This window comes from Dama dama, chromosome 20 (genome assembly GCF_033118175.1).
Source record: "Dama dama isolate Ldn47 chromosome 20, ASM3311817v1, whole genome shotgun sequence".
Classification (NCBI taxonomy): Eukaryota; Metazoa; Chordata; class Mammalia; order Artiodactyla; family Cervidae; genus Dama; species Dama dama.
The window spans coordinates 14999225-15013530 of record NC_083700.1 but is presented as its reverse complement, the minus strand read 5'-3'; the positions used below and the strand labels follow the sequence as shown (position 1 = coordinate 15013530).

Genomic DNA, 14306 nt, shown 5'->3' with positions numbered 1-14306 from the left:
ACTGACTTCTCTTTCTGTCTCCTGCAGGGAGCTGGGTATAGAGACATGAAACATTGCTTTAGGTACCCTTAGGAAGAAATAATGAAACCTGCCAGCTCAAATAGCAGAAATCTTTGAAGGCTGTTAACCATTTCATCCAATATGAATTGCTTTAAGTTTAACAGATAGCTTAAAAATAAAAAAGTTTCTTATAAATGGATACCTTGATAATTCCGATGACTTTATGAATCATTCACCAAATTGGCATCTGGCAAACTGGCCTTCTTCAGCCCCTGAGCACCTCTCCAATAGGCACATTATGTTCAAAAATTCCTGCTCTGGAGTTGTCAGGGACATGTCTGACTTGTATGAAGAAGTATGGTATTCTATCTTTCTGGCAGCAACTTATAAAAGTTCATTAGTAATAATGTAGTAAATATCCACTATGGGTGCAAATACCCAACGAACAACTTTCTTGTTCTATAATTCCAGTAATAAGTAGGTCAATATTTATTCAATAGAGATTTTAATAATGGTGCATTGCTATTTTTTTCAGGCCAATAAAACAATTTACAGGTATATCAATTGCTACCTAGTTGAATTTTGGTTAAGATGAAGTTGTCTATCTTGAATTAGTGAAGAAAAACTTTAACCAAATGTTGTACAACAAATGCACGTGAAGTGGCATTCTTTGTGTTAAAGTTAAAAAGTAAATTAAACATATAACCTGATGTGAAGCAACAGTTTTTTCCTCCTGATCCTAGCATGAATGATTTACTTTCACCACCCATCTCATTACACTAAAGTTGTGCTTGTCTTTTCTCCCTCAGGCTCCCTTAAGAGAAATAAATTCCAAGACAGAGAAGGTACAGAAGACTCTGGGATCACCAGACTTCAGAGCATGTTGATGCCCTATGAAGTAGATACAATCCTTATCCATACTATAGAAAGGCTACAAAAATTACATAACCTGTCCAGGGTCACACAACCAGTGTGTGGTGAAGCCCCCACTGCACTGTAAGTTCCTTGAGGACAGGGGTTTACCTTAGTTTTCATTGAACTTTCCCCTTACCAGCACCTAGTGGGCACTCTGCCTGAACGTGAGGAGTGAGTGAGGAAATGAAAAGGAAGAGACTGTTCAGAAGAGAGCCCCATGTATGCAAGCAGAGGTCAAGAGGGCATTGGTGGAATGGGGCAGCTGAATTGATATTACATCTCCTTTTTTATTTTAAATTTTTATTGGAATATATTTGGTTTACAGTGTTTATTAGTTTCAGGTGTATAGCAAAGTGGATTAGTTATACATATACATATATCCACTCTTTTTTAGATTATTTCCCATATAGGCCATTACAGAGTGTTGAATAGAGCTCTCTGTGCGACACAATAGGTCCTTATTAGTTATGTGTTTTATATATCATGGAGCTTCCCAGGCAGCTCAGTGGTAAAGAATCCACCTGCCAATGCAGGAGATGTGGGTTCAATCCCTGGGTTGGGAAGATCCCCTTGAAAAGGAAATGGCAACCCACTCCAGTATTCTTGCCTGGAAAATCCCATGGACAGAGGAGCCTGGTAAGTTACAGTCCACGGGGTCACTAAAAGAGTCGGATATGACTTAGTGACTAAACAACAACAATTTTAAGTATAGTAGTGCACATATGTTAATCCTGATCTCCCGACTAATCCCACCTGCTCTCCTCCTCAACTGGTAAGCATCAGTTTGTCTTCTGCCTCTGTATCTCTATTTCTGTTTTGAAAATAAGTTCATTTGTACCATGCTTTTAGATTCCACATATAAGCACTATCATATGTCTTTCTCTGTCTGACTGCCCCTCCTTTTTAACATTAGTTGTTTCTAGTCTGTAGCCCTTAGGAAAGTAGGGGACTTGGTATTTTATGATGCCATGGCTTAAAGCTCCTGTAGGGGATGGTAGGGCCATCCCCTGACCTACCCTGTTTACTTCCTCTGTGTAATCAAGGTGATTCTCTAAGCTGATGGGGGAAGGGTGGTAATGGGTTGTGCTGACCGCAGGTTCTCACACTGCTCAGAGGAGGGTTGAACTGTTTATGTACTCAGAGGTGGTAACCAGCATTTGAAAGGGCAAGTCTGGAATGCAGCAAAAAAAGGGCATCTATCAGCCTGAACAAGTGATTAAGTCCCACCCATCCAGGGTGAGGGCCAGAGTCTGGAGGGCACGAGCTTTCCAGGACTGGGGGCAGGGTACCCTGAGTTCCTTAGTCCTTATTCCTCAGATCCTTCTCCTCTCCTGCTTGGATCTGTTGTCTAATTCAGCCTACTAGGCTCAGTGATGTTGGGAAATGGGTGTCTGCCTGCCAGTCTTACATTGATATCCTGGGTGATGCATTAACCTCCATATATTGCTCCAATTTCTGGACTTGCAGGTTTGAAGACTATAGTCTATAATGAGGCTGTTCACATTCACTGAGGTGGTGACCTTTTGGTTACATCACAGAAACTATTTAAAAATATTTCTCAGTTCTCCTATTTTCCCTGAGACTTCCCAGCCTTGACCTCCCCTGGTCTTTGCTGACTCATTTTCATCACCTTTCTAGCAGATCACACTCACGCCTCCATGGACAGATGACCTCCAGGTATAAGGTTGCTTTCTTCTCATCTGCAGGGTTATACTGTCCACACAGGTGAGGAGGCTGTCCCTCAGGCTTAGATTCTTGGAGCTGGGGGCTGGCCCCAGTGTTCTCTGCTCCAGCTCCCTGGGGAGACCCTGGCTCAGCCAGGTCACTGTCAGGCTTCTTGTGTTTCCTGGGGTCTCACACCCTAGACTGACATTGCACCAGCCTACTGTGTTAGTAGATGAATGAATCTGGATCTGGGGATGGGCTCTTGGGTGAGAGGTGACAAAAGAGAAACTAGGTTTCAGGGTTGGAGGCACATCCAAGTATTAAGTTACATACTGCCACTTTCACCCATGTGATGCAGCTATGGGAGTTTTCTAACTACAGACCTGGGGAAGAAATCTACTCCCCCTGGCCTGATGGGTTCTGACTCCCAGCCCTGGGGTAAATGGCTGACTTCTTTCTGTGCTTAGTGAAGCCTAGATAATTAAATAATCATGATTTATATAACATTTTATAATTTTACATATACATGAAAATTATATATGACAATTACATAATGTATATAATAACCAAGACATGGGATGGGTTGAGAATATAGTGGAAAAATATGTCTAAGTTCTTGTTTTGTAGAAAGGGAAGGCATAATACTGATTATCTTTAAATGTTGAAGTAAAAATTGAACTTTAGTAACCAGTAGGATAAAAATACAAGGTGGTATAATTTATAAACTACTAAAGAATTCTGTGTCAAAGATAGATTCAATGCAATCCTTATCAAGCTACCAAAGGTATTTTTCACAGAACTAGAACAAATCATTTCACAATTTGTGTGGAAACACATAAACTTGAAGAGCCAAAGCAATCTTGAGAAAGAAGAATGGAACTGGAGGAGTCAACCTGCCTGACTTCAGGCTATACTACAAAGCTGCAGTCATCAAGACATTATGGTACTGGCACAAGGACAGCAATATAGATCAATGGAACAAAATAGAAAACCCAGAGATAAATCCATGCACCTATGGACACTTTATCTTTGGCAAAAGTGACAAAAATATACAATGGAGAAAAGACAATCTTTTTAACAAGTGGTGCTGGGAAAATGGGTCAACCACATGTAAAAGAATGAAACTAGAACACTTTCTAACACCATACACAAAGTAAACTCAAATAGATTAAAGATCTAAATGTAAGACCAGAAATTATAAAACTCTTAAAGAAAAACATAGGCAGCACACTAGCTGACATAAATCACAGTAAGATCCTCTATGACCCACTTCCCAGAGTAAAGGAAATAAAAACAAAAATAAACAATTGGGACCTAATTAAGCTTAACATCTTTTGCACAACGAAGGAAACTATAAGTGAGGTGAAGAGGCAGCCTTCAGAATGGGAGAAAATAATAGCAAATGAAACAACTGACAAGAGATTAATCTTCAAAATATATAAGCAGCTCATGCAGCTCAATACGAGAAAAATGAACAATCCCATCAAAAACTGGGCCAAAGAACTAAACAGACATTTCTCCAAAGAAGACATACAGATAGCTAATAAACACATGAAAAGATGCTCAATCACTCATTATTAGAGAAATGCAAAACAAAACCACAATGAGGTATCATCTCATGCTGGTCAGAATCAGTTCCGTTCCGTTCAGTCACTCAATTTTGTCTGACTTTTTGCGACCCCGTGAACCGCAGTAAACCAGGCTTCCCTGTCCTTCCGTATCTCCTGAAGTTTGCCCAAATTCATGTACATTGAGTTGGTGATGCTATCCAGCCATCTCATTCTCTGCCACCCCCTTCTCCTTTTGACTTCAATCTTTCCCAGCATCAGGGTCTTTTCCAACGAGTCAGCTCTTTGCAGCAGGTGGCCTTGGAGCTTCAGATTCAGCATCAGTCCTTCCAATGAATATTCAGGGTTGATTTCTTTTAGGATTGACTGGTTTGATCTCCTTGCAGCCCAAGGGACTCTCAAGAGTCTTCTCTGGCACCACAATTTGGAAGCACCAAGTCTTCATCACTCAGCCTTCTTTATGGTTCAACTCACATCTCTACCTGACTCCTGGAAAAATCATAGCTTTGACTCTATGGACTATTGTTGGCAAAGTGATGTCTCTCCTTTTTAATATGTTGTCTAGGTTTGTCATAGCTTTCCCTCCAAGGAGCAAGTATCTTTTAATGTCATGACTGCAGTCACCATCCACTGTGATTTTGGAGCCCAAGATAATAAAATCTGTCACTGTTTCCAATTTTCCTCCTTCTATTTGCTGTGAAGTGGTAGAACTGAATGCCATGATGTTAGTTTTTGAATGTTGAATTTCAATCCAGTTTTTCATTTCCTCTTTCACTCTCATCAATAGACTCTTTAATTCCTTTTCACTTTCTGCCACTAGAGAGGTACAATCTGCTTACCTGAGGTTGTTGATATTTCTCCTGGCAATCTTAATTTCAGCTTGTGATTCCTCTAGTAGGTACCTGCATGTAGAAAAAGGAATACATTTGAATGGATTGCATCCCCTTATTAAAAGGACAAGATTCTAGATTAGGTAAAGTCAGCTCTATGCTATTTACATGATCTAATGACACAGAAAGGTAAAAAGAAAGAGAGAGGGGAAGAGATAGACTGGAAAATTATCTGTTATACCCCTTGTCCTTGATTTGGATACCCATCTCAGAAAAATACAATTCTCCTAGTTAGCTTCTTTTTCTCCTTTGCCTTTAGCTTCTCCTCTTTCTCAGATTTTGTGAGGCCTCCTCAGACAACCATTTTGCTTTTTTGCATTTCTTTTTCTTGGGGATGGTCTAGATCACTGCCTCCTGTACAATGTCATGAACTCCATCCATAGTTCTTTAGGCACTCTATCAGATATAATCCCTTATATCTATTTGCCACTTCCACTGTATAATCATAAGGGATTTGATTTAGGTCTTACCTGAATGACCTAGTGGCTTCACCTACTTTCTTCAATTTAAGTTTGAATTTGGCAATAAGGAGTTCATGATCTGAGCCACAGTTAGCTCCTGGTTTGTTGACTGTGTAGAGCTTCTCCATCTTTGGCTGCAAAGAATATAATCAATCTGATTTTGGTGTTGACCATCTGGTGATGTCCATGTGTAGAGTCTTCTCTTGTGTTGTTGGAAGAGGGTGTTTGCTATGACCAGTGTGTTCTCTTGGCAGAACTCTGTTAGCCTTTGACCTGCTTCATTTTGTACTCCAAGGCCAAATTTGCCTGTTACTCCAGGTGTTTCTTGACTTCTTACTTTTGCATTCCAGTCCCCTTAAAGAAAATGACATCTTTTTTGGGTGTTAATTCTAGAAGGTCTTGTAGGTCTTCATAGAACCGTTCAACGTCAGCTTCTTCAGCATTACTGGTTGGGGCATAGACTCAGATTACTGTGATATTGAATGGTTTGCCTTGGAAACAAACAGAGATCATTCTGCCATTTTTGAGATTGCATCAAAGTACTGCATTATGGACTCTTTTGTTGACTATGATGGCTACTCCATTTCTTCTAAGGAATTCTTGCCCACAGTAGTAGATATAATGGTCATCTGAGTTAAATTCACCCATTCCAGTCCATTTTAGTTCACTGATTCCTAAAATGTCGATATTCACTCTTGCCATCTCCTGTTTGACCACTTCCAATTTGCCTTGATTCATGGACCTAACATTTCAGGTTCCTATGCAATATTGTTATTCACAGCATCAGACTTTACTTCCATCAGCAGTCACATCCACAACTGGGTGTTGTTTTTGCTTTGGATTTGTCTCTTCATTTATTCTGGAGTTATTTCTACACTGTTCTCCCGTAGCATATTGGAAAAGATATACCCATTTGAACGCACAGTTCTGAAGAATAGCAAGGAGAGACAAGAAAGCCTTCTTCAGTGATCAGTGCAAAGAAATAGAGGAAAATAACAGAATGGAAAAGACTAGAGATCTCTTCAAGAAAATTAGAGATACCAAGGGAACATTTCATACAAAGATGGGCACAATAAAGGACAGAAATGGTATGGACCTAACAGAAGCAGAAGATATTAGGAAGAGGTTGCAAGAATACACAGAAGAACTATACAAAAAAGATCTTCATGACCCAGATAACCATGATGGTGTGATCATTCATCTAGAACCAGACATCCTGAAATGTGAAGTCAAGTGGGCCTTAGGAAGCATCACTATGAACAAAGCTAGTGGAGGTGATGGAATTTCAGTTGAGCTATTTCAAATCCTAAAAGATGATGCTGTGAAAGTGCTGCACTCAAATGCCAGCAGATTTGGAAAACTCGGCAGTGGCCATAGGACTGGAAAAGTTCAGTTTTCAGTCCACCCCCAAAGAAAGGCAATCCCAAAGAATGCTCAAACTTCCGCACAATTGCATTCATCTCACATGCTAGCAAAGTAAAGCTCAAAATCCTCCAAGCCAGGCTTCAACAGTATGTGAACTGTGAACTTCCAGATGTTCAAGCTGGTTTTAGAAAAGGCAGAGGAACCAGAGATCAAATTGCCAATATCTGTTGGATCATTGAAAAAAACAGGAGAGTTTCAGAAAAACATCTATTTCTGCTTTATTGACTAGACCAAAGCCTTTGACTATGTGGATCATAGTCACAAACTGTGGAAAATTCTGAAAGAGATGGGAATACCAGACCACCTGACCTGCCTTCTGAGAAATCTGTATGCAGGTCAAGAAGCAACAGTTAGAACTGGACAAGGGACAACAGACTGTTCCAAATCAGGAAAGGAGTAAGTCAAGGCTGTGTATTGTCACCCTGCTTTTTAAACTTATATGCAGAGTACATTATGTGTAATGCTGAGCTGGAATCACCCTGGACTCAAGACTGCTGGGAGAAATATTAACAACCTCAGATATGCAGATGACACCACCCTTATGGCAGAAAGTAAAGAAGAACTAAAGAGCCCCTTGATGAAAGTGAAAGAGGAGAGTGAAAAAGTTGGCTTAAAACTCAACATTCAGAAAGCTAAGATCATGGCATCTGGTCCCATCACTTCATGGCAAGTAGATGGGGAAACAATGGAAAGAGTGATTTTGGGGGCTCCAAAATCACTGCAGATGGTGACTGCAGCCATGAAATTAAAAGACGCTTGCTCCTTGGAAGAAAAGCTATGACTAACCTAGAGAGCATATGAAAAAGCAGAGACATTACTTTGCCAGCTAAGGTCCGTCTAGTCAAAGCTATGATTTTCCCAGTAGTTATGAATGGATGTGAGAGTCGGACTATAAAAATTGCTGAGCTCCGAAGAATTGGTGCTTTTGAACTGCGGTGCTGGAGAAGGCTCTTGAGAGTCTCTTGGACTGCAAGCAGATCCAATCAGTCAATCCTAAAGTAAATCAGTCCTGAATATTCTTTGGAAGGACTGATGCTGAAAGCTGAATCTCCAATACATTGGCCACCTGATGCAAAGAACTGACTCATTGTTAAAGACCCTGATGCTGGGAAAGATTGAAGGCAGGAGGAGAAGGGGATGACAGAGGATGAGATAGTTGGATGGCATCACCGACTTGATGGCCATGAGTTTGAGTAAGCTCTGGGAGTTGGTGATGGACAGGGAAGAGTGGTGTGCTGCAGTCCATGGGGTTGCAAAGAGTCGGACACAATTGAGTGACTGAACTGAGCTGAAGTTAGCCTCTTAGTGATTGGCAAAATTAAAATTTGGATGAACAGCTAAATAAAGACCTTTTCTGCCTCTGGAGGGTTCTAAGGTCATTTCTCTACACACAGGTACATGTGACAAAAAGAGGCAATGTAACACTTATTTTACTAATTCATATTGGGGAGGGGTTAGGTTTAGGGCCTTGAGGTGGACTTTGAACTGTTTTTTGAGAGAGGTTTTTGCACCTTGAGTTCTCACTCACTTGAAGGGCAAGCTTTAGTTAAAAGCCCCAGTCACTTGTAACAGAGACTCTGCACAAGTCATTTGCAACAGTACTGAAAGCAGAGTTTCCGCTAAATTTTTGAAATGAACATAAAACCCTTGAAGCTAAAGCTATTGGATAAATATAAAAACCAACAGTCAATAGACCTTAATGAGTGCAGTGAATGAACCTGGTCTTACATGACATTTTGTTTATAAACGAGAAAGTGTAGGAATGATACATGTTGTCTAAAATAATTAAATCACCTTCACAGTGTAATACATTTCACCATATCAAAAGTAAAGTACATTTTTTCCCTTTACTGTCTTGATATAAAACTCTCAACGGTGGGCTCATAAAAATCATAGGTTTAAATTTTGTTTTAGAGGTAATGTTCCAATTTCTCTTCAGATTCAACTTTCAGGTATGTAGAACAATTGAATTTATGCCAGTAGTTTGGAGCATCTATGTCTGTAATAGAAAGATAACACTGTTTTTGCTTGAGCCTGGCATCTGTATTTGCATCAACAAGTGTTGATGATTCAACTTAAAAAAATATGTATACTAGAAAAATGTCAGCAAAACGATTGCAGCACTGGCAATAGTGACTACAGGCCAATAAAATGTAGGAGTCTTGTACCTTTGTCTTATTTGTTTTCTAAGTCTTATATCTTTTTCCCCCTCTGTCAGTTCCTTCAATATAGGTTTCTTTCATGTTTGGCTAATTTTTCTCTAGTGTTCCACTTTGATTTCATTTAACTGCCTTTTTTGTACAGTTTCAGTTATTCTCCAAGTGCTTGCTATAGGGAAAAAGTGAACATTTTAAATATTAACATCCTTAATTTATAAAAATACAGCTTGCTAGATTGATACCATTTTAGCTTCAATAGCCTGCTTTAATTCTGCTCCTGTCCGGTTCCATCAGCTGCTTAATTTTGTTACTGTCATGAATTACAGCTTTATACACTGTGTACTCATTAACATAGGTATAGTTATTGTTTAAGCATTTTTCTTTTATATTGCATAGGAAGCAAAAAGAGGAGCTACATATCAAAAATACAATACATCTATCTTCTATATTTAATAATGCTACTTTTACTGGTGACTTTTATTTCCTCCTATGGCTTCTAGTGTCCTATTGCTTCAGCCTGATTCTAGCGCCCTTTTGTTTCAGCCTGAAGGACTATCTGAAGGCAGATTTATTAGCGTTGAATTCTCTAAGCTTTTGTTTTTCTGGGATTTCTTAATTTCTGCTTCATTTTTGGGTAGTTTTATAAATAACAGAATTCTTATTTGACTATTTTTTTACTTTCAGAACTTTAACTATATGATCCCACTATCTTTTGGCCTACATGGTTTTTTATGACAAATAAGCTGTTCATCTTATTGAGCAGCCTTGTATATGTATGTGACAAGTCAGTTCTTGCTGCTTTCAAGATTTCAGTTATTTCATAACATCACATAAAGAACTGCCTTACTATTTTGTATGGTTACATAGAATTCTACTATATATCAATAACATATTGATCTTCCTTTGTCTCCAAATAATGAACATTTAAGTATTTTTCATATTTTTTTTATATTTTTATATGAGTTTCAATGTCTGTCCTAATTTCTGATATTTTAAAACTTGTAGCTAGTTTTACTATGAAAAAAAATTTTTATTTTTATGTTGTTGACTATATCAACCTTTTCTGGCTTCAGAGGTTTTTGATTATTTGTGTTTTTGTCATACTTAAGTTTTTCGTACTCTTGGATATTAAAAAAAATCATTCCAATATCTTTTCTTTTTTTACATTAAATTTTTTTTTGTGTGGTGTATTTTTTATTGTGGAAAAATAAATGTAACATAAAATTTATCATCTTAATCAATTTAGGTATAAAGTTCAGTGTCATTAAGTACACTCATAATGTTGTGCAGTCATTAGCACTATCCATTTCCAGACACATTCAAGTCTTTGTGAAATTTATTTTTGTCTGAAGCATGTTGTGTGACTTCAGTATATTTTCCTAATGGCTAGCCAATTGTCTCAGAATATTTTTGTGTCTTATCCTGAATTTTTTATGCCTATTTAGGTGCTGACACCATGCTGCTTTAATAATGATAGTTCCAAGGTATGTTTTAATTTCTTTGGGTAATTTCTTTTTTGTCCTTATTTTTTAGAATGTCTTTGAATGTAATTGCTTCTTATGTTTTCATATAAAAAACCCTGATTGTCTGGATTTAAACAAAAATCCTGTTGGTGTTTTTTAAAATTAAGATCATATTAAATTTATAGATTAATTCAAGAGAACTGATTATTTATATTTTAATTTTCCTGTTGAAGAGCATGCTTTGTTTTTCCTTTGTTCAGGAATTATTTTGTAATCTTCATTGGAACATAAAGAAGGCTGAGGGCCAAAAATCTGATGCTTTTGAATTGTGGAGAAGACTCTTGAAAGTCCTTTGGACTGCAAGGAGATCAAACCAATCAATCCAAAAGGAAATCAACCTTGACTTTTCATTGGAAGGACTGATACTGAAGTTGATACTGATAATGATACTTTGGCCATCTAATGTGAAGAGCTGACTCAGTGGAAAAGGCTGATGCTGGGAAAGACTGAAGGCAAAAGGAGAAAGGAGCGGCAGGGAATGAGATGGTTAGATAGTATCACTAACTCAGTGGACATGAACGTGAGCAAACTCTGGGAGATAATGAAGGAGAGGGAAGTCTGGCATGCTGCAGTCCATGGGGTTACAAAGTCAGCCAATAGTGAGTGGCTGAACAACAACATCATTTGAATTTTATATTTTTTGTCATAAATCTTTTCCACATTTTCTGTTATATTTTTACACAGGCAGTTTATTTATGTGGTGCCTAAGCATCCCATTCTGTTTATTAGTATCATGGGGGAGGGCAGTGGAGGATGAGATGGTTAGATAGCATCACTGACTCAATGGACATGAATTTGAATGAACTCTGGGAGATAGTGAAGGACAGGGAAGCTTGGTATGTTGCAGTCCGTGGGATCTCAAAGAATTGAACATGACCTAGCAACTGAACAATAACAACATTAATAACAAGTCTATTTATTTTGCTACATTAATTTTGCATCCAACTCTTTTCCTGAGTTATTCATATCACATGCAATAATTTTCATGTGGGTTCTTTTGGAGTTTTCAAGTAAAAAAGTTAAGAATCTATAACTAATATAAACTCCATCTTTAAAAATTTTATACTTCATTTCTTTTCCTGGCCTAATTGTGTTAACTATGTTAACTAGTATGTCTAACACTGTAAAATTATAGTGATAGAATGGTAGAATTATCTGTTCTCTAAACTTTGGTTATAATTAACCTTTGAAATTGCCTAGGTCAGCTACTTTCTTAGGAGTACTATTTGATGGTAAAAATTTTAAAAGTAAGGTGATTTATCTGTCTATGTTTTCTTTCTATTTTGGAGTTTGTTGTTTAGTCACTAAGTTGTGTCCAACTCCTTGCAACACAATGGGCTGTGGCCCACTTGGCTCCTCTGCCCATGGGCTTTCCCAGGCAAGAATACTGGATTGGGTTGCCATTTCCTTCTCCAGGGGATCTTTCTAATGCAGGGGTTGAACCTGCATCTCCTGCATTGGCAGCTGGGTTCTTTACTGCTGAGTATCAGGGAAGCCCTCTTGTGGAGTTACTATTGGCAAATTATTTTTCCCCAGAAAATTATTCTTTTTATCTAGATTTTCAATAAATTTGTATGATATTAGGCAAAATATTTTGTTTAACTTCCTTTGTATGTGATTATTTTCTGATTTTTTATTTCTTTCTTTGGTTATTTAGGCTTTAAAATGAAAGTTTTTGAAAGATTGGAGACATTAAGTCATACTTGTCAGTGGCAACGATTCAGGGGCTTGATCTTTTTCAGATAGGATATTTCAGAGAAGACCTTTTATTTACCCCAAAGCAATGTGTGGTTTTTTGAACAGGGAACCTACATCTGTATGTCTGTGTGGTCTGTGAGCTTCTTGAAGCCTGCTCTTCCTCTCTCTCTCATATAAAGAAACTTATTAAACTATTTCTCATAAGCTACAGAAACAATTCTTTACCATGACAGGGAGATGGAGTTCTAATTTATAGCCAAAATGAGAAAACATTTGATGCTGGAATCTGTATAAGATCCAGGTTGTTTCCAATTTTTTTTCTCACTGCACTTCTGGAACCCACAAAAGATAACAGGAAGAGGGCCAAATCTCAGAATGACTGAAAGTCTGGGTAATAGGTAAGGTCATTTCCATCTCTCATGTATACCAACACATCCTGTGTACCCTGCCTTGAAGACACATGCAAATATGTGTCCATAACATTTTTTCCTTGTAAACTTTTAAGGAACTAAGAGTAAATATAATGATTTAATGCAGTATGCTTTAATGTTTTCAAACTTGTTCTTTTATAAAAGACAGTTGCATCTCCTTCTCTGAAGGACTTCTGGATATCACTGGTTCTTGGGTCACCAATAGCACACAGAGAGCTGCTGAAATCAGAGATGGTTTCCTGGGCAACCTTTGCCCTGCCACCTACACAGCTCTCAGAGAATGACGACAAATGATATAATAGCAGTACTGTGGAAGCGCTCTGGTAGCACAGAGGAGAGCCAGCTTAAATGTAAACAACAACTCAAGAAGAAAACCAAACAAATTCATGCAGGTTTCCTGGAACTACTCACTGATCCTTTGAACTCCATGACACTGACCGGAAAATGATAGTATTTGTTGAGCAGAAAAAGGAACAGGAATACAGGTAGGAAAAACACTCAGGGAGCAGCTGTTTCCCTATTGAGATAATTTTTGTAGAAAAAAAAAATATAATGGGATGGAAAGGGAAGGCCAGAATTTGTGAGAGGAACTAAATAAAACAATGCACATTCTGATGTCTGATATAGGGACACAGATTACTTATGTATGCATTATACTTTTTTGTTTTGATAAAAAATTTGCAAGTAAAAGATGAAAAATGGTGTTTTCTTGTTTCATAACTGATACTTTTATCATGATTCACAGTTTAAAAACAGAAAAGACTTTCCTCTGGGAATAGAATGGATATCAGTAACTCACAGATTACACACTTTACTATGTTCCCTAACCCCTTCCACCTCCTCTACAATAGTGAACATTGTGGGAACTTCTAAAAGAGTCAGTTCTTCCTCACAAATCAGTAACATTTATCAGGAGAGGAATCTGAAGCTCAGAGAGGCAAAGCCACTTGTTTAGCGTATATACGAGTTGCCCAGGATTTTCTAGCCAATAATGGGAGAACCAGAAATTGAGACCCACTGTCTGACTGCAGAGTTCAGTCCTTCTTTCCACCATAAGTAAATTCTGGGGACAAGGGCAGGGCAGGGTCACCATGTTGAAACCTGTTTCACATGAGGCAGCATCTGCAGTATACCAGCCTCCCTCCATAGAGAGTGTGTAAACAGCTTGAAACCACAGAGGTCACCAGCCACAGGCCACAGGGATCCCAGTGAGCCTTCTCTCCTGTGTCTGCAGATGGCGCTATAAGTCAGCTGTCCCTGAATGATGGGGCAATGGAGGGCTGTCCTGGCCTCATACTCACCCCGCATGTTCTCAGCCTGGGAGTAGAAGAAGGAAGGATGTTGAGGGGTAAATACTGGGTGGAGAGAAGGGCCTCAGGTTGTGGATACTGTACTCCCAAGAAACAGGAAACTGGAAGATAAGACACCACTCTTAAGACTGAAAAATAGCAAGAACTTAAGATGGCAGCTGCAGTAGCTGAGCAGAGCAGGACAAGTATTTGCCTTTTGAAGTTTAATAGTGATTTTCCTATTCTGAGGGCTGGAATGGCCTGACCTGTTACCAAAAACGA

At 38.5% G+C, this 14306-nt stretch overlaps 1 long non-coding RNA gene across 1 annotated transcript; it reads left to right on the top strand.

Moving 5' to 3' along the window:
• Positions 1–10525: 10525 nt before the first annotated feature.
• On the top strand, positions 10526–12840 carry LOC133040096 (uncharacterized). Its single transcript, XR_009688904.1, has 2 exons — positions 10526–10567; positions 10807–12840. It is a non-coding gene; the product is annotated as an uncharacterized LOC133040096 (long non-coding RNA).
• Positions 12841–14306: the final 1466 nt, after the last annotated feature.